The sequence below is a fragment of the Ochotona curzoniae genome, unplaced genomic scaffold (genome assembly GCF_017591425.1).
Source record: "Ochotona curzoniae isolate NIBS_2020 unplaced genomic scaffold, NIBS_Ocur_1.0 scaffold_4812, whole genome shotgun sequence".
NCBI classification, from domain to species: domain Eukaryota; kingdom Metazoa; phylum Chordata; class Mammalia; order Lagomorpha; family Ochotonidae; genus Ochotona; species Ochotona curzoniae.
Window position 1 is genome coordinate 5,203,877 of NW_024467124.1, and position 18,746 is coordinate 5,222,622.

Sequence of the window (18,746 nt, forward strand, 5' to 3'; positions counted from 1 at the left end):
CTGGTGCAGGTGACAGAGGTGCAGGTGATGGCGGAACTGACCAGGCAGCTGTAACCACCATTACGTACGTTGACTGGTGCAGGTGACAGAGGTGCAGGTGATAGACCAAACCTGACCCTGGAGTCACCCCGGGCAAGGTTTTCTTGGAGTCCAGCTAGATCACTGGATTCAAACCCAGGCCACAGGGAAAAATCACAACAAATGTGGTCCGACCTTGGAGTACATGTATCAGGGGTCTGGGTGTCCTTGGTTGCTGAAGCTTGTGCAGTAGACCGCATGCCCAGATGCACACAGGGGACATGACAGCCTGCTCATCTAGGCCAGCAGGGGACATCAAGTGCCTCCTCAGAGGGTGGAAAGCAGAACAGGTTGGACCACTCTGGTAGCCAAGCTTTGCAGCAAGTGTCCGGGCCTATGGATTGGTCCGTTGTTGGAAAGAGATTCTTATGCCTGGTGCAATGAAGCCAACAATGTCTCAGAACTATCAAAACCACTCAAGTAACACCCTCAGAACTTTCCTCCCCACCTTGAAGTTTCAAATGACTGTCTCCCATCCCCAGGTGCTGGTGCAGTTTGATGGCGAGGAGTGGCCCCCTTCCTTCCCCTCAAGCGGACATGGGAGAAAAAAGGGAAAGAAAAATAACTGAATTAGGAATTATCCAAATTGAAGGCCTACCTTGGCGTGCATTATTCTCAATTGTATAAACAATATTAAAAATAAAAATTAACAATAGAAATCAAGAGAATAACAGCCAAATTTTTCATTAGTCTAGTTGCATTCAACATGATAGTAAAGTTTCCTCTTCTTTAATTCTTAGCAAAATAAGTAACCTAAAGTTGACCAGCCAGCTATTTTCCTATTTTTCTGATTTTTCTTCCTTGCTTTATGAAAAAAAGTAACTTTTAAAGAACTAGTTCACTTTTTTCTTTGCATTTGCGTCCTTCAGACATTTTCCGTCTGTAAAAACAACCTCTTCTGTTTAGCTCATTGAAACACTTGCTCTATTTTATGAAATGTAGTGCTGCCTACTTTTTTGCTAAAAGATTTATTTTATTTATTTGAAAAGCAGGGTGACAGAAAGAGACAAAGAAAGAAGGAGAGAGAAAAACAAATGTTCTATCCGCTGGGTGAGTCGCCGAATTGCTACAATGCCCAGGGCTGGGCCAGGTAGAAGCCAGCAGCCAGGAACTCTAAGTGTCCTAGGCTTTGGGCCACCATCTGCTGCTTTCCCAGCACGTTAGCAGGGAGCTGGATTGGAGATGGAGCAGTTGGTCTCTAGTGGTTCTCTGACATGGATATTAGCGTTGCAAGCAGTAGCTTACTGTGCTGCACCACAGGGATATTCCTTTCTGTTTTTATAAGCACAGTTAAAGCCATTTGGAAAGCTTTAAAAAAAATGTTAATTTAAAATCTTATATCTATTTGAAAGCCAGAGAGAGAGAGAGAGACCCTATCTGATAGTACTCCTCAAATGTCTGAACCATCTGGGACTGCGCCAGGCTGAAGCCAGGAGACCAGAACTCAGCTGTCACCTGCTGTGTCTCAGCGTCTGCACCAGCAGGAAGCTGGAATCAAAAGCAGGACACTCTGATGTAGATTCCGGGTGCCGCAGGAAGCACCTTAAGCACTGTGGCCAACATCTGCCTCACCGCATGAGACCTTTAGACTCAACTCATGGTATGTTTTCCTTTTAATATTAGCCATGTGCTCAGAAGAGAGAAGACACACACAGAGACAACCAGCAGCGTCTGCTCAGGACTGCTACAATGACCCAGATATTCCTGCTCCCCCTTCTTCCTGCATAGAAGACATTCCCCACTCCTAAAGAAAACCACTCCACTTGATTTAACATCAAGAATTAATTTTACAATCCAAAGGTATGCAATCCTTTCCATAAGACCGACTTTCCATGCTAGCTTCCAGAAAGAAGGATAAGTCCGGTTAATAAAGAAAAAGAAAGGGAGAGGAGAAAGCAGCCATGACCCAACAGGGCAACGACGAAATTGCCAAGATTCCCTATTCAGATCATCGTCAAGCACATTGGCCCTGATTTTGGCCAAGAAATCTCTTTGTTCATCATCTTCTGCGACTTTTGGTTTGTCCTCGGAAGATTTTTTCCTTGCTGGCTCTGCTGATAGTCACATCAAAAGTGGTATTGAAGAGTATGCTCTTGTGTAGGATTGGCTTTGGGGGCCCCAAGAATTACTATACAAGTTGAAGAGTTCCAGATTCTTGAAGGCCGCTCTGGGGGACTCTTAATCCTTTTCCAGCATATTTCCTTCCCTTTAATTCAGGCAACGACAGCCGTAGACGTTGTCTGGACAAACGTTTGAAAGCTGAAGACTTCTTATTTCTTGTCTGGTGCATGGAACAAATCTCATGCTTGCCATGTCAAGATGGATGGATGATCTCAGGATGTACCGAGCAATAGCCCGGATTTTCTGATTGTTTCTTTTATTGTCCAGTAACTCTCACTAATGAAAGACTTTACAGCATCTCCTTAGAGAACATGGATTCCTTCTAGTCTGCTTTCAGAGTGGCTAATTCTGTCTTGGATTCATCCGTTTGCCAGAACTTGACAAACACACACACACACACTCACACACACAAAATACTGAATTTCCCCAGTCCTCCAGAACTAAGGACATGTGTCTGTCAACTTTACAACCTTATAATGAATACCAGAGAACAGCCAATTACAGAAGAAGAAGGTTTATAGTGGTTTGTGGGTTTGGAGCACCACTGTTCAAGATTGGGTGTCTCCACAGGTCAGGCATCTACTGAGTGCGGCGATCACGTGGTGAGTCACGCAGCAGAGAGAAAAGTCAGATTGGGCTTTTACCACCAACATCTGGCAGGAAGCACCTCCCAGATGCCATAATTGGAGTCAGCCTCTCTTCCTTCTCTCCATTGCACCACCCAAGGCCATTCCAAAACACATAGGCCTTTGCAAGGACACTGAAATGAAAATCCAGACAACAGCAGGGCCTGGTATAACATATGTGCCATCTTCTGCTTTTTTTTTTTTAATTTATTTTATTTTTATTGGAAAGTCAGAAATACATAAAGGATGAAAGAGAGAGGAAGATCTTCCTCCTGTTGATTCACTCCCCAAGCAGCTGCACAGCCGGTGGTGCGCTGATCCAAAGCCAGAAGCCCTGAGCCTCTTCCATGTCTCTCCCACATGTGAGAGCGTCCCAAGGCTCTGGGCTGTCCTTGACTGCCTTCCCAGGCCACAAGCAGGGCGCTGGATGGGATGCGGGGCTGCCGGGATTAGAGCCAGCACCCATATGGGATCCTAATGCGTGCAAGGTAAAGATTTTAACCACTAAGCTACCGTGCTGGGCCCTATGTGTGCCATCTTCTGATGTGCTACAAATTATTTGACTGGAATTAATATAGCTACTAGAGCATTCTTCTTTTTGAAGATATGTTTTGTTATTTGAAAGGCAAAGTACCAGAGAGAGTTCTTCTGTCTACTGGTACCTTCCTGAAGAATGAACGAACCACAAGAGAATGAGTGAATGAATGAATGAATGGTCATAAGAGTCAAGGTGGGCCAGGCCAGAGTCAGGGTCTTCTCCCACATGGGTGGCAGGGACCCAAGTACTTGGATCATCTTCCACAGCTTTGCAAGGTGCATAAAATGGAACACTGGATCACAAGTAGAGCAGCTGGTATTTGAACTGGTATTCCAACATGGGATAGATGGGATATATGAAATAACAGCAGTGGTTTAGCACACTGTGCTACAATACCAATCACCTGTAGCTTTCTGTTTGTTAGTGCTAGCATCATACATCTTTCTCCATCCTTTTATTTTTAATCTGTGCCTTCATACTTACAGCATGTTTCTTGAAGGACACATAGACTTTAATCTTACTGTTTCATCCACTCTGATAGTTTGGAGTTTTTTTTTTTTTAAGACTAAGTTTTTTTTTTTTATTATTATTATTATTTATTTGAAATACAGACACAGAGCGAGGGAGAGACAGCAAGCAAGAAAGCAAGGTCTCCCATCTGTTAGTTCAGCCACGGGTAGGCCAGTTCTGGCCAGAAGCCTGGAGTCTCCCATGGGACTGGCTAAGAGCTATCTGCTTGACCCAGCGTCTGCTGCCTCCCTGGGTGCACATGAGCACTTGGCTGTGAAGCAGAGCTCAGACTCTGAGACGGGATGTGGATGTCCCACATCATAACAACTGTGCCAAATGCCCACCTCAGGCGCTTTCAATTGGTTTGAGAGTGCACAAAAAGAACCCGTTTAGATATTTATAATATCATTTGTGCACCATACAAAATCATGAACTTACAAATCAGCCTGCTGTAGAGGTATTGAATGTCCAGTCCTGCCTGTGATTGTTTTGCCAGAGCCAGAAAAAGCGATTTGATGGGGCTTATGCGGCCTGTGGACTGGACAGTCCCAATCCTGATTCATATTTAAAGTAATTGTGTTACATAGTTGGATCAAAATCTACCATAATTGTAGCTGTTTTAAATTTCACTGTTCTTCTTCATTTCTTTTGTGTTTTTCACCTCTTTGCTTTCATCATTGGCTTTAGTTCAATATTTACATTATTCTATTGCCTCTGTTCTTTTGGGGCAACAATTGCATTTCTTTAATTTTTTTTAATCGTTACTTTGAAGTTTGAACTATACACTTCCAACTAATATAAGTTCACTTTTTTTAGATTGATTAATTTCTGTTGGATTTGCAGAGAACTCCTGCTGGTTTATTCTTCCAGTGCTTTGCCTGTCTTTGCCCTCTCTGTCCTGCCATGACCGGACTCTGAAGGGAAGTTTCCCAGAAGCTGATCCTTGCTTTGTAATTTTTTTTTAAAAGAGCATTTATTTATTTTTATTGGAAAGACAGACACATAGAGAAGGATAAGGAAAGATCTTCCATCTGCTGGTTCACTCCCCAAGTAGCCACAATGGCTGGAGCTGAGCTGATCTGAAGCCAGGAGCCAGGAGCCTCTTCCAGGTCTTCCTTGTGAGTGCAGGGTCTATCCTCTACTGCTTTCCCAGGCCACAAGCAGGGAGCTGGATGGGAAGCAGAGCAGCCCAAATGGGATTCTGGCACATGCAAGGCAAGAACTTTAGCCATTAGGCTATCACGCTGGGCCTGAGTTTTGTCATTTTATCTAACCTTTTCCCCCTAAATGGTTGTACAGTTCTCTTGATTGAATGATTCAGGCTCATCCCTTAATAAATTGGAAAGCTACCCCTTCTGTATGCTTAAATCCTGCATGACCATTTGTGATTTTCCTTGTCACTTCCATAGCTTCATTTATTTTTGTAAATCATTATCACGTAACTTTATAGCATGTGGAGAAGGATCCAGTATTTCTGTCTCAATATTCATTCACCTTCCTTCTCTTTGCTAATACTTCTATCCTTCCTCCTCCCCCAAATCAACTGTGGCTGAATGTGTACACTTACAGAGCAATAGATCCAAACCTGCTTTGTAGATGTGGTCATGTGACCAAGTACGAGTCAATGGTGAGTGAAAATGAAGTGTGCAACTGCAAGTGTAACTAACCTGGCCTGGACTCACTCACGGGCAGGAAAGTGGTTAATGGAGGGTAGGCAGCTTCTGACTCCTAGAGAGGACGCCAACCTAGACAATAGCAGCACAAGGTGGCTGAAATCTTCGCATGGCACAGCTTCTTTGGAAAACCCAACCATTCATTTCTATCTATTTGAGAACAGAAAAAAAAAAATCAAACAATTTTTACCTTATTTGAGCTCTATGTTTTGTGGCTCTGTTTGCAGTCAAACTTTATTTTTTAGATCTACTTATTTTTATTTGAAAGGTAGACTGAGAGAGAGAGAAATAGAAGAGAGAGAGATATCTTTCATCTGCTGGTTCAATCCCCAAATGGCCGCAACAGCCTGACCTCAGCTAATCTGAAATCAAAAGTAAGGCGCCAGGAAGCTCCTCCAGGCCTCTCAAAGGACTAGAACAATCCTCTGTTGGTTCCCCAGGTCATCAGCAGGGAGCTGGATCAAAGTGGAGCAACCAGGCCTAGAACCAACACCACTATAGAATGTCTGCACTGTAGGCTGAAGCTTAGGCTGCTATGCTACACCACAGTTTTGGCCCCTGCAGTCTAACTTTAAAAAACTGCTAAGAAGAACTTTTTCCAAAACTACCACTTGTAAGTTGTAGAAAATTTAACTTGCAATAAATCAAAGCAAAAGGATTTCTTAATGTTGAAAATAATCATACTTTTTCGTGACTGTGCTCTAATGAGATGGGCATTTGAAAGTATCTATTTTGCTTTTTTGAGGTGATATAGAGTCATAGTAACAGTAATCTCTAGAGAAATAGATGTTTATTTGTATGTCTAACAAAGTAGGAATATATGAGGGATCTTTAAAAAGTTTGTGGAAAATAGGCCTCTTTTTGCTAGATGGGCGGCAGCACCCACCAGCACGAGCTAGAACTGGGGACAGGCTGGACTGAGCCAGACTGCAGCACCCACTGGTAGATGCCGAGGTGAGGCGAGCCATGACAGTCAAGGGGAGGTGGGTGCTGGGTCTGTGAGTCATCGGGGATAGGAGGTCTGGCAGGCCCTGGTCACCTGGCCCGAGTCCTTGTCCCACGTGTACGGTGGGGTCCGGGTCTATGAGCCCCCTGGGGCTGGGGGGCTGGGGGGTCCCGGATTTCCTGGTTAGGGTCCTTGGCCCACCTTTGAACCCTGGTCCTCCTCACTGTGCATCTTCTATAAACAGTTACATGAAGATGGAGGGAAAAAAAAAAAACTCATATACTTTTTAAAAATATTTGAGAGACTGAGACTCCCGAAACTGCCTCCACAGGAGTTCATTCCAGGTCCCTAAGGAGGCAGACCCCGATTCTTGAGCCATCACGGCTGCCTCCTAGGGTGCACCTGAGCATGAGCCTGGAGTCAGGCGATGGAGGAGTGCAGGTACTCTGGTAACAAGCCTAGGGCCTCTTAATCACCAGGTCACGTGCCCACGGAGAGAGGCTCATGTGCAATATGAAAAGAAATCTCATTAAATTCTTCGGAGTAATATTCAGAGAACGCCACAATCAACTCATAAGAAACAAGTATTAACTTGGATACACAAGTCAAACTACCATTTTCCTGAAAGGAAAGGTTTGATATCACAGGGATTTCAGGCTTAACAAAATTCATATCAAGATTCAGCCTAATTTTTTGAGGATTGGAAATTTACATAATGACTCTATGGAATGAGTTGTACATGAGACCATCTTTGGGCAGTAGTTGGCAAGTTTTCTTGCATAAGGGCCAGGCCAAGAAAATTTTTTTCTCCCGTAATATAAAAATAGTTTTATTAATTTCACTTAACATCATTCTTTCCCTTCAGCTCTGTTTTATAAGAGAACACTGAGACATTTAGCCCTCTTTTAGACAGTGCAGTGTCTAACTCCAACATTGCTGAGTTCACCACGGGACATTCAATGCATTGTTTTCTTGCATACTCATAAAAATCTTGTGAGGTTGGTTTATTTATTGCAGTTCTATTTTATAAAAGGAAAAACCGAGAGTTTCGTAAGAAGCTTGACAAGGTCAAGGTGTGAGTCATTGACAAAGGCAAGAGTTAGTTCCTTGCACTCCATGTAGCGTTCCCTGAGCTTTCACAAGCTGCGTCCTGTGTCAGGTGCAGGGGATACAGAGATGAAGATGAGGCCACATCCTGCGCCTACCTGGGTCTCTCTGTCCTCCTGCTACTGTGGGCAACGGGCCAAGTGGAGACTCACACAGCACAGCGCGTGTACTGACTCCTCAGTTCTGTCCAGCAACCCAGACAGACCCAAGTGTGTCTCCAGGTGCCCGGGCAACTCCCGAGAAGACTGCTACTCTCCTCCACAGGGTCCTGGCCTCTGCCCAGCAGAGACCAATCACTGTCGTCCCAGAGACTTCTCCTTGTAATGTCCAATGTTCTCTAAGCGATTCCTGGGTTTCTGTTTCCTGAACCCTTCCCACACTGGCATGAGAGTCACCTCCATGAGAAGCAGGGTATTAGGAAGGGGCCGTTTTTCCAGAAAGGAAGAACAGGGGCAGAGTGACCCCTTCTACCTGTGGTCCCTGCAGGTAGAAGAAAGGAGGGGTGACAATGGGTAAGGGGTAGCTGGCTAGATGTGGGATTTCTTGGGGCAGAGGAGAATGAAGAGCTATCTCCCAAGCTACACGTGGTTACCAACAAGGGGCATCAGGCTTGGAAGCTTCTTGCAGGTCTCGTGGACGGGGAAAACACAGCCATGGCTGACTTGACAAGAGTGGTGGCGATGAGACAGACTGGCAGGACTTGAGGGCAGGGGTTCGGGATGGACCCACTGGTTGAGAGTCTGGTTGGGGGTGTGGTCCTGGCTTAGAGGGTGTGGCTGCAGTAGAGAGTCTCTGGGCAGTGACTGAGTCATCAATTATTCCAGCAACAGGCAGACCAGAGGAGGCCTGAGAACATCACCATGGTAGTATCCTTTCATCTCACAGGCACCATGAGGATGCGCTAAGTCCTGTCCTTTCTCCCCAGCCAAAGAAGAGGAGGAAAAAACTGAATTTGAAAGACTCATAGAGTCTTGTTTAATGAGATTTACTCAGCGAGGTGAAGATTCTTATCTGCTTTAGTGAGCAGTTCAACTTGGATTAGAACTAATGTCCCTCCCTGAAACAAGGCTATGTAAGTGGGAAGAATGGAACTAGTCTAACAGAATTAAATGGAGTCTTTCACCTGCTCCCTGGGGCGGGAAGAGGGGCAGGTTAGCTTGGGGATGAGCCAACCGAAGGGAAATCGACTCCAGCTACTTTGCACATCTGAGTTGTGCTGGAAGGAATCTTGCCACTGTATGTGCTGTCTGAAATGACAGCTGGCGTTTCAGATTAAATGGGCCTGTGGGAGGCAGAGAGGTTTAGGAGGCAGCGCACACACAGCCCATGGTGTGCAGAATACTTAACACTGTCTTTAAATGCAGCAAAAAGAATAGCAGTTCCCATGGGGGCGGGGGGGGGGGGCGTTACTACAGGTTTAAATGATACAGGCAATTTAATACACACTAGGAGAAAAGAATAAGGTGCCCCCACGTGATATCAGCTGTCCCTCATTTTTTTTTTTTTTTTCAAAACCATCTCTGTAGTTCTCCACGAATGCTTAAGCAAATTAGACAAACTCCTAAGACTGAGTTCTCCATCCTGGGCTCAGATGAACCTCTGGGTTCTTATTCTTGCCTCCCTCCTCTTTTTTTTTTTTTTTTTTTTTTTTTAAATAACCAAGCACAAGCATGCACTTGGGGCAGCTTTGGGCATGGTCAGGAAAAGCAGGGTTTCTGACCCATTATCAGCCTGATCCTTGGGCAGCATGAGGCGCCAGCACAGAGCAACCTGGTGGCAGTCTTGCTGCTGCCCCCTTTTGTTCAGAACAGCCGTGCTTTGCCATTGGGACATGGACAACAGAGATTTCACCCGTAAGAGATGTTTTTGTTCAGAGAATCTTCCTTTGCTTCTTGGGCCTCAACAAGCAGAAAAATATTCACATCATAGAAACAGATCATGATTTAAAAAAAAACATTTAAAAATTTTTTTACTTGAAAGGCAGATTTACAGACAGAAGGAGAGACAGAGAAATAGACCCTCCATTCACTGGCTCGCTACCCAAGTGGATACAACAGCCAGAGCAGAGCTGATCTAAAGCCAGGGGTTTCTTCTGGGTCTCCCACATGGATACAGGGTCTCAGGCTCCTTTCCCAGGCATGAGTAGGGAGCTGGTTGGGAAGTGAAACAGGGAGGACATGAACTGGCACCTATATGGGATGTCAGCACTTAGAGGTGGAGGATTAGTCAGTGACACCATAATGCTGGCTCCCTTAAACATAAAATTTTTAAATGCATTTGAAAAGTAGAATTTGAGATAGATTCCATCATAACTTTCCAAGTAACTGCAATGGTGGTGGCTGGGGCTAGGCCAAAGCCAGAAACCTGGAGTTCCACCCAGGTCTCCCACATGGGTGCTAGGTCCCTAGCACGTGGGCCACCTTCCATTGCTTTCCCAAGTGTATTTAGCAGGGAGCTGGGTCAGTAACAGAGCAATCAGACAAATCAAACAATCCCATGGGATGCTGGCTTACATGCTGGCCCTTGATAGTATTTCAACAACCACTGGTCCCAAAGCACTTGTCCAGATAAAATGATAGTGTGTTAACATAATCAAATAAATCAAGTCTGTGTGATTTTTTTAAAGTTTATTTTGATTTATTTGAGGGCTCTTTTATCTGCTGATTTACTTCACAAGTAATTCCAATAGCCAGGACTGTGCCAGGCCAAACAGGAGCCATGAACTGCATCTCAGTTTTCCATGTGAGTGGCAGACACCCAAGCACCTGAGCCTTCACCTGACACCTCCCAGGGTACCTGCAAACAGGAAGGTCGCATAGAAGAAGTGAAGGTTGGACTCACAGCAAGGCACTCAGACACAGAATGTAGGTAGCGCAGGTGGTGGCTCTGCCTGCTGCTCCATTGCACCTGCCCATGTCCATGCCTTTAAATACAGCTGGGATGTTTCCTCTTACCATGTGGTCACTTCAGTGGTTTGCTGTGTAACCAAAGTTGGTGCACAGCTTTCTGTTTTCACCACCAAGTAACTATGGCTGGAAATGGATGAGATTGAACCCGTTTGGGATGGGGACAGCACAGGTAGTTGTTGTACCCGCAAGAAGCCCCCAGAATCCTGCAGACGCTAATGGGGGTGGATGCTCCAGGAAGCAGCCTGGACCTCAGATGCACCTCAACTGAATCAGAGAGTTTCATGGCTGACTCTGCTATTCAGTAAGGCCCCATCACACAATTATTTTTTGGAGAAGGTACTACCAGGAGCTTCTTTAGCTCTGCTGACATGCTGAAGTAAACACTGGGCTGGGATTCAGAAGCTTGGGTTTGATTAAGATGTTTCTCTGATGTGTAGCAGCTTTTAACTATGAACAAGTCTAATTACTTCTTTGTTTCCTCATTTGTAAAACAGCAATAATAGTATCATCTTCACTTTGTCATAGGATTAACTTTATGATCTAGATATTTTGAAAGAGATAAATTTCAAATGGTTGTAAAACCAGCTCAAAGCCACACCATGAGACAGGTGTGCCAACCACAAACAGGAACTCTATGCAGGGAGAGCAGGAGAGGAGGAAGAGTGGCCTGCTGTGTGTAGCACTCTTCCAGCAGCATGACTTTTATTTTCTCTATTTTAAAAATTTATTTGAAAGCCAAAAAAAAAAAAAAAAAAAAGACAAGCAGCTCCCATGTACTGGTTTATTCCCCAATTTGCCACATTGGATCTGTGGCAGACCAAAACCAGGCACCCCAAAGCCAATCCAGGTCTCTCATGGATTGGGAAGGACCGACTGCTTAAGCCATCAGTGCCATCTGCCAGGGTGAACATTAACAGGAAGCTGGACTAGACCCAGAGCTGGGACTCAAGCCCAGGCACACAGACATGGGATGTGGCTGGCCCAAGTAGTGTTTTTTTTTTTTTTAAGATTTATTTATTTTTATTTGAAAGTCAGATTTGCAGAGAGAAGGAGAGACAAAGATCTTCCATCTGCTGGATTTACTCCCTAAGCAGCTGCAATGACCAGAGCTGAGCCAATCCAAACGCAGCAGCCAGGAGCCTCTTCCAGGTCTTCCAGGCAGGTGCAGGTCCTAAAGCTGTCCTCAACTGTATTCCCAGGCTGCATGCAGGGAGCTGGAAGGGAAGTGGAGCAGCTGGGACATGAAACAGCACCCATACGGGGTTCTGGCACATGCAAGCTGAGGATTTTAGTCATGAGGCTACCACGCTGGACCCCCAAGTAGTGTCTTATCCACTATGCCTGCCTCTGATGACATATTTTTTTAATTAATGAATTTTTTTATGATACAGGTCCATAGACTGGAATTTCTCCTCCCTGATGACATAATTTTTATGTGACTTACCAAGGGAATACATGGCCAAAATTAAAACAAAAATAGAAAAGAACCAATAATGAAAACTGACAGTTCTCCCAGAGTATCTATCCCAAGATACACAATTCTTTTAAACTCTTTTAATAATTTTTAAAATTTCTTTTTGTTTGGGAGATAGAGAGAGAGGAGATAGTGAGAGCCCCTATTGGAGGTTTACTCCCCGCAAATATCCTAAACTGTGGAGCTCAGCTGGAGCTGAGGCAGGAGCTGGGAACACAGTGCTCGCTGGTCACAGAGCCACAGGAATCTGGTTCACCCTCCCAGGGGCTGCACTGTGGGAAGCTGGAGTCAGGAGCCAGGTTCCCATCAAATGTAGATCACTCAGTGTGGGGTGCAGTCATCTAAGCCACTAGGCTCCCTTCTTCATCATTACCTTGTCTTTAAAAGGGTTTGTTTTGTTTATTTGGAAGGGGGAGCAATGGAGAGAGAGGGAAAGACACAGAGAGAAGGAGGGATACAGGAAGAGGGAGATCTTCTCTTTGCTGAGTCACTCCCCAAGCAGCCAGAGTGCCTAGGCCTGGACCAAGCCAAAGCTAGGAGCCCGGAATACAATCTAGGTCTCCCACAGGTGTGGCAGGGGTCCAATAGCCAAGCTCCTTTCTGTTGTTTTAAGAGACACTTTAGCAAGGATTTGAATCACAAGCACAGTGGCCAGGGCTTGACCCAGTAGTTCAATATGGGATGCTGGGGTCTCAGGCAGCAGTGTTAACTTGCAGTACCACTACTCTGGTGCCAATCATGTCTACTTTCATCTTCTGATAATAACCTTATGTCTATATAATGTGCTAACACCTTGTCTTAATACAGTTTCAGGAGTTATCTATTGACTTCCTACTGCTTCCTATCATAAAGCTTCCGTTCACTTCTACCCAGCCCTTTGTCTAAACAGAATTGTACTCTAATCGTTAGCTCCTCTGTGGGTGAACTTATAATTTTCAATTAATAGCCTCCTTTCTTGTTATGTAAACTATTAACATTTTTTCCTTTTCTCCTTTCTTTTTGTTCCTCTCTTTTTAAATTTTATTTTTAATTTGACAGATTATAATCACATGTATTTATGGACTACAATGTGATGTTTTCATATATGTATATAACATGGAATGACGATGACAAACTGATGAACATTTTTTAATGTTTTTGCAGTGAGAACATTTGTAATTTACTCTTAGCAATTTAAAAATATCCAACACATAAAACAAGATTTTATTTATTTATTTGAAGGGCAGAGTTACACAGAGAGAGAGAGAGAGAGAGAGAGACAGAGAAAGGTCTTCCATCTGCTGGCTCACTCTCCAAATGGCCTCAATGGATTAGGCAGATCCAGGCTAAAACCACTAGCCAAGAACAACCCCTGAGTCTCACAAATGGGCACAGGGCTCAATCCATAGGTCTCTCCCGTGGATGGCAGGGACCCAAGTACCTGCGTCAGCATCTACCACCTCCCAGTGTACAAATCAACAGACTCAAGAACCAAACTCAGGACCTCTAGTGTGGGGCACAGCATCCTAGCCCACAACTTCACTGCTGACACAGATGCCTGCCTCTTCCTTAATTTCTACTTTTGCATCATTGGTCTCTTTCTATTATTTCAATATCTCAAAATCAGTGTAAGATTTTCTTAAAACAAAACAAAAAACCTTACCCTCTTTTCTTTTTTTCCCAGGATAACTTCCTCCTAAGACCTTTGTTGCTTGCTGTCTGGGTCTGCTGACAGCTGCCACCCAGGGACTTCCCGTAATTACTTACCTCATTGGAAACCACTATTTCCTGGATCACAGAGTCCATCCCCTGGTTTATGCCTTTGTTTTGCTAGGGCACACGGCCAAGTGAGTTGCTAAGAAAAGATACTTGGGAAGTGAACTTTCTGAGCCCTTGCGTGTTGGATCCTGCGGGCTGATGGGTTTCCTTCCACCCCCTACTTATTTATTTATTTGTATAAAATGAACAGATTTCATGCATTTCATATATATAGATTTAAGAACTTAATGCTACTTCCTATCCCCCCTCCCAAGCATCCTGCCTCCCTCTTCCTTCCTTTCTTTTTTCTTTTACACTTCCTTCTTGGCTGTGGCTTTTCCCTGCATCCTTCTAGCTGAAATTCCTTCCGTAGGGGAAGCTAAATCTTACCTCCCCTCCTTTAAGGCTTTCAGTAGAGCCTGGGAGTTAAAATGATGTAACATATCAACAGAAAGAAACATACAAATCTATTTAACACACAAGTTTCGTGTGGCACAGGAGCCCTCATCAGAAAATGAAGACTCCGAGATAGTGGGAGAGGAACACATAATATTTGCTGAATGAAGCTTGGAAGGGAAGAGACAAAAGGGTTTCAGCTGGGGTGGTTAATTGGGTGGTGATTGGGCTGGAAGGCTGAGGGCTGGCTTAACAAGGTTGTTTGGATGGATTGCTCTGCGCCCCAGCTTCTTACCCTTGCTGATAAGAATGATGTTTTCCTTCTGGTAGAGGGAGGACATCTTGCGCATGAGGATTTTGTCTGCTTTGAAGAGACACAGAGAAGGTCATTCTGACCTTCCATCAGCTATTTTAAAAGTGCTTTTAACTCCAGGGATGCTCAAGTTGTACGTTTGTAACTCCTTCACCTCCTCTGGGTTTCTTTAGTTACCATTTTCTCCTGTGTCTTCTACAATTAAAAAAAAAAGTTTATTTGAGAAGCAGAAGGAGGAAGAAAGAGATGGAGAAAAAGAGAGAGAGCGCTTGTACCTGTAGATTCATTTCTCAAATGTCCTCAACAGGTGGAACTAACCTAGGGCCATATTGGGACAAAGGAGCTGAGTTAGGGGCCTCGAGTGGAGTCCAGCCTGTCCACATGCATCACAGGGACCCGAATACTTGTGCCATCAGCGACTGCCTCCCAGAGTCCGCTTTAGAGGAAAACTGGAGCAACCTGTCAGACCCGGGTAATCTGATGTGGGATGTGAGCATCTTGTTGCCCAAATGCCCATTCCTGTTCTCCAGAAATCCACGGAAAGACTTAGATGGCTAGTGGACTTAGATGGCTAAGGATTGTTCTCCTTTATTCTCTTTGCACCTTTTTGATTTTTGGACTGTAATTTTAATGGAATCTCAGGAAAACTGTCACGTAAGTAATGCATCATTCCTCCATCCTGAGGCACAGCCATTATCCCAATTAATAAGACTGATCACCCAGACATTGAAGCCATGCCGTAGGATCGGAGAATTCACATTTCTGTACTCTTGGAAAGAATATCACCTTAGAGTTTGCTTGGGAATTTCTGTCTACCTCACCTCTTAGGTGACTTTCACCTTAGTGTTCATTTCAAAGATTTTTTTTTTTAATCTGAAAGGCAGAGAGAGGAGAGAGAGAGAAAAGAAATGAGAGGAAAAAAGTATTTCTGTCTACTGGTTTACTTCTCAAATGGCTGGAGCAGCAAGGATTGGGCCAGGAGGAAGGCCAGGAACCTACAACTCCATCCGGGTCTTCCACATGAATGGCAGGGATCCAGTACTTGGGCCATTTCCCACTGCCTTCCCAGGCACCTTAGCAAGAAGCTGGATTGGAAGCACAGCAGACAGGACTGGCACTGCTAGCAACTTCACCCACTGCCTCAAAATGCCAAGTGTTCTTTAAACTCTAGTTAGGGAACTGGGGTTTCTGTGACTCAACAAGAACTGTGATGCATGTAAATGAAGAATTTGTCTATTTTGAGTAATTCTTTGTTTCTGATTACTGCAAAAATGTTATACATAATGCCCAGATAACTGTAAGTTTAGATTCTAGGTGTAATAATAATAATTGAAGAAGAAAAGTTCTTGATTTTCATGAATACATCAAATATTAACAGACCATTTAAATGAGATTGTAATGTTAAAAAAAAATGTTTCCTTAGAGCCTATTGTGCCTCATAGCTTACACGTATGTGCTAATTGATGCCCTGGATAATCGTGTGAGGATTTTATTTCCATCATGATGCTGAAGAAGCATAGGAAGGGGCTGGCTGGGTTGGCTTCAGCTCCCACTTCTCCCAGATCCTGAAGTCTGTGTGTGCCCCAGGCGCGTGCATCCATTCCGTCTGTTCTGTTTCCTAAGGCGTCCCACAAGGTGCCATGCAGTGACAGACATAGTGCCGGAGGCAGAGCATCTGAAATCCAGGTGTTGGCAAGGCCGTGCTCTCCCAGGCCCTGAGGGGACTGTGCTCCTAGCTGCTAGTGTGACAAGCACCCTCTGGGTGACTCTGGCCTTTGCCTTCCTGGTCATGGTATCCCCCGTGGGTGCCTGTCTGCACTTCCTTGTCTTTCTGTAAGGATGTCAGTCCTAATGAATTGAGAGGTGTCCCTTCCACTGTAGCTCATTCCATCCTCAAAGACTTGATTTCCCCTCCAGACCACATGGTGAGTCCTGGGTTTAGGAGCTCGACACATGTTTTAGGCAGGACACTGTCTTAACTGGGTCTCCCCTCTGCAGGCTCTGTTTCAATCACTTCCCGCTGCATTTAAGTGTCGTTGGCAAAAGGAAAAAAAAAATCGTTAAAATCAGATTGATTAAGTATCTACACAATCTCCTAAAAAGAGGAGACCTGATTTTTTTATATCTTGAATCTGTGTTAGATTTGTATTACTAATATATTCCACTTCTATGAATGATCTTGAAGTTAAAATTTTACAAATGTTAAAATATAACCAGGATTATCATCATCCCATTAGATGTAATAAAATATATTCTTTCCTCAATAACAACCCCTTTTATAGTATTAAAATTCATCATGATGAAAGGTAGGTCTTTTTAGGTATAAAGATTGCCTTCAGAGTACTGATTTTTGTTTTTGGTAGAATATGAAGCAAAACAATGGCTAAAATAAGTGTGGTGCTCATCACAATGCCAAATTAATTATTGTCATTAGACATTTGTAATATTATTGTTCTCATTGCTGATAGTTCTTCAAGAAATACCAATTGTGAATTAATCCTTGATTTCTTTTAATAAATTATGCATTATAACAAATATATTTTAAAAGACAGTTTTCATACATACAAAAGATTATAGGCTAGTTTTGGTGATTCAGATATCTTCTATATTCTTATAAAAATGTCAAAATGGGCCAACATTGTGGCACTGTGGTTAAGCCACTGCCTGTGATGTTGGCATCTCGCATGAACACTGGTGGTTCCTTTTTGAGCAACCCTGGTCGCTCCGTTTTCAGTTCAGCTCCCAGCTAATGCACCTGGGAGAACAGTGGAAGATAGCTCAGATTCCTGAGTCTGCCATCCATGTGAGAGACTTCGAGTTCAAGGTCCCTGGTTTCAGCCAGGCCCAGCCATGGCCTTTGCAACCATTTGGGGAATAAAGCAGAGGATCGAAGATTTGCTTCTTCTCTCTGTGTTTTTAGAAAATGTCAGCAAAATCTGAATCCCCCTAGCTAAAATAACAGTCTGTCTGAGTTATAGCATAGAGTCGCTTTCAGGTGCATAAAATTACCAGAAGGGACCAAGTTGGATATGCAGAAAGGCCTGCATTTACATGCCACTTGCATAAGTCATATTTCTTCTGGTTACAGTTCTGTTACTTCTATGGTTTCATTTCCTTTCATGAACTGTTCACTCCCATCCTCCACCTCTCCCAGAGCCAGGGTGATCTAATACCACTTTGTGGCTATCCACAGGAGTCTTCTCCGATTCAGGACACATGGAAGTTCATGCATTTAACAGAAGTAACTCGAGTCCTCCCTAGGCCTTCCAGCTGTGTGTGTGTGTGTGTGTGTGTGTGTGTGCGTGCGCACGCACGCACACACTTATGAGCACAGGCACTGCAGCCCGGAGAGCAGTTCTATTTAAAGCCCATACAAATTGTCTGAAACTCCCCCTCATTTGTGTGCACCAGGTCCAAGGTCCACCCTACGCTCTCTGAATCTCCCCCACAGTGGGTGGGGGTTGCTTCGCCTTTCCACACTTTAATTCCGGTTGCTTTGGCTTCTATCTTTTGCCTTCTATGTCTTGAAGCTTCTTTGCTGTTAACCTCTGGTGATTTCATCTTGCCACCCATTGCCCCCTCTCTAACCTCTGATCTTCCCACAGCAAGCATGAAGCCCTCTATCTTATCTCCACAAGCATGGAAGGCAAGGCTGCCACATGCAACAGACATGACCAACAGATTAAGGGAAGGCAAAGGAACTGTTTTGCAGACAAGGGAAGTTGAGGGCTGGATGTCTGTTATGATTGCTGGCAGCATCCACTGGCCAAGCCTCATCTGTTAGGATCCCTGTAGGATCCTACAGGGGGCCATCTGTTGTCTATCCTGGCCTCATTACTGTGTTGTGGGGGCCCAATTTCTCCTTATCAACTGCTTCTCTTTTACCACCTTGAGGAACAGGAAGCAGAAAGCCGATGGCATCAATAAACAAGCAAACTTCTGCTCAAAACCAGACCCTACCCTTTATGCTGCTGAAGGCCACATTAATAGCCAGCATGGCCACAGTGGCCTGTGTTGAGCCAGTCTGAACCTGGGAGCCTGCAGCTTCTTCTGGGTCTCCCACGTGGGCTCAGGCCTTGGGACATTTTTCACTGCTTTCCTGGGTGCATTAGGTGGGAGCTGGATCAGAAATGGAGCAGCTGAGATAGAACTGGTACCCATATCAAATGGTGGCACTGTGGGTAGATGCTTATCCTACTACACCATGGTGCAGGTCCCACAGTATGACCTTCTTAAATGGTGCCAACCCTCTCAGACTAAGACAGGTGCATTCATATCCTTCCCCAGCAGCCTCTCTGACTGAAAGCGTCCAGGAAAA